Genomic DNA, 2,354 nt, shown 5'->3' with positions numbered 1-2,354 from the left:
TGATTGGCATGTCACCATATTCTAAGTTGTTGAGATAGTGAATTGATGGGATTTTGTTAAATGTCAAAATCATCACAATTAAAAGAACCAAAGACTTAAACTACTTCAGTCTGTGTGCATTGAATTTATTTAATACACGAGTTTCACAATTTGAGTTGAATTACTAAAATAAATTAACTTTTCCACGACATTCTAATTTATTGAGATGCACCTGTATATGAGTTTAAGTGATTATTTCTTTTTTTCCAGGAATGTCTTGAGGACATCCGGCGCTCTCTGGAGGCCGGTTACCCAAGCCACCTGCAGGACAAACTGAGAGCTAGACAGACCGCATGCCTGAACCAGCTTATAAAACCTGAGAAATCCAACCAGCCAATCACAAATCATCCAACACCACCATGCCAGAAAAGCAGAAACACTAAGAATTGTATTTCACCTGGTGTGTCTGTTTACTTCAGCCTAAGAGAAAGGTCGCTACATATTAACCACGGAAAATAAACCAGCTGGTGAGGTCGTTCTGAAGGACGAGGCTTTCTGCTTCATACTTATACCAGGAAACAAACTCAATACAATGACCAATAAGGCAGGAAAGACATTTAATACTGAAGACCGACACTGTCACCACTGCCTGAGCCAATCACTGAGCTTTGTGTCCCGTTTAAATTGTAGTTACATTCGATATTGTGGAGAGCGCTGTCAAAAAGATGCTTGGGAGCGCTGGCACCAATGGGAGTGCCCAACTGGAGCAGATCTGCTGGCCATTGGGGTTTTGGGTCATCTTGCACTAAGAATGGCCCTGAAAGCTGGACAAAACCAGGTTAAAAGGGTGGGGGGGGGGAGGGAAGCACTTTACAAGAAGACCATACGACATGTAGCTCTTATAAAAGTGATGTGCCAGTCAAGTTGAATCTTGGAGATCCCATGGTGGTGCTTTATATGAGACTGCAAGGTGGACCCCCACCAGACATGTGGGCATCTTGCAAGGATGAAGGAGACAGTGGAACATGGCAGCCTGAGATGAGCATGCCGGGAGCCACAGCTCTGAGACACATGATGCAGCTCAGATGTAATACTCAAGCAGTCACTGCTGTTATGGTCAAAGGTTCGACAGAACTATCATGCTTAAACACAAACTGCAATTTAATACATTTGACCTTGGAATTTTAACGATTGTTGATCATTTTTTTCCTCAATTCTTACAGAAGAAAGTGGCATGGCTGTTCAGTCCAGTAGTGAAATCCGCATTGCCACAGCAATTTTTCCTGTTCTCAGTCTGCTTAACCACTCCTGCAGTCCAAACACAAGCATCTCCTTCACCACAGGCTGTCAAACTGATGTGCTCAATCAGTTCGGATGTTCTGAAGGTCACATTGACCATCCCAAGACCTCTCACAGTGGTGTGACAGTCACTGTACGTGCTTCAAAAGATCTGATTCCAGGACAGGAGATTCTGCACTGTTACGGTATTATGTGATCTTGGGAATTCAGTTTTTGTTTGGTTGGGGGCTCGTCCGGGAACATTTGATTTATTTATTTTTTTATTAAATGTCATTCCACACAGGTCCTCACTGTAGTAGAATGGAGGTAAAGGAGCGTCAGCGTCTCCTGCTGGAGCAGTACTATTTCCACTGTAACTGTCAAGCCTGTCAGAGAGACCTAACAGAAGGAAGCCAGAATGCAACAGAAAACGCAGCACCAGGGCTGAAGTGTGTGAAATGTGAAAAGCCTCTTCAGGGTAAATATTTGCAGAAAATCTCAAATGATCATTTATTTGGTTCATTGTGTGTATCTTGATGTATGCTGTACATTTCAGTCCCACATGGATAGGTACATGTGCTCTGGGCCGTCGTGTGGTCATCAGAGCACCAATGCTGATGAGCAAAACAAACTAAAGGGTTTACAGTGCCTCTTGGATGAAGTCTTTCATCTCATTGAGCGAGACAGATTTGGTACCACCTCAATATTAATCCCAATCTGTTTTGTGTATGTGCTAAATATCCATAAATATACAAAAAGTTTCATGTTTTGCAGACGAGGCCCTAAAAATCCTAACATCAGATACTTTTCAGGCAAATAGCATCCTAACAGAGACTCACCCTCTCCAAGGAGAGCTAGCAGATGTAACAGCTTGTGTGTACGCCACCACAGGTCAGAATAACAGCCTAATGTGTCACACTATCAGAAAAAAATGTATGTAACTATGTAAAGGCTGTATAGCAGTGCTACATTGCCTTTTGAATAATGTAATAAGTAACATCTAAATTCATACAAGGAAAAGGTATAGTAAGATTATTATTATTTTTCTAATGGGTGAATTGAATCTGGCTGCATCCCATCTAAAGTGTAGCATAGTT

At 42.0% G+C, this 2,354-nt stretch overlaps 1 pseudogene; it reads left to right on the top strand.

Moving 5' to 3' along the window:
* Positions 1-249: 249 nt before the first annotated feature.
* Positions 250-2,351, top strand: LOC107577561 (SET and MYND domain-containing protein 4-like; annotated as a pseudogene).
* Positions 2,352-2,354: the final 3 nt, after the last annotated feature.

This window comes from Sinocyclocheilus grahami, unplaced genomic scaffold (genome assembly GCF_001515645.1).
Source record: "Sinocyclocheilus grahami isolate Dianchi unplaced genomic scaffold, SAMN03320097.WGS_v1.1 scaffold6370.1, whole genome shotgun sequence".
NCBI lineage: Eukaryota > Metazoa > Chordata > Actinopteri > Cypriniformes > Cyprinidae > Sinocyclocheilus > Sinocyclocheilus grahami.
The sequence above is the reverse complement of the archived record's forward strand: the minus strand, read 5'-3'. Positions and strand labels throughout refer to the sequence as shown.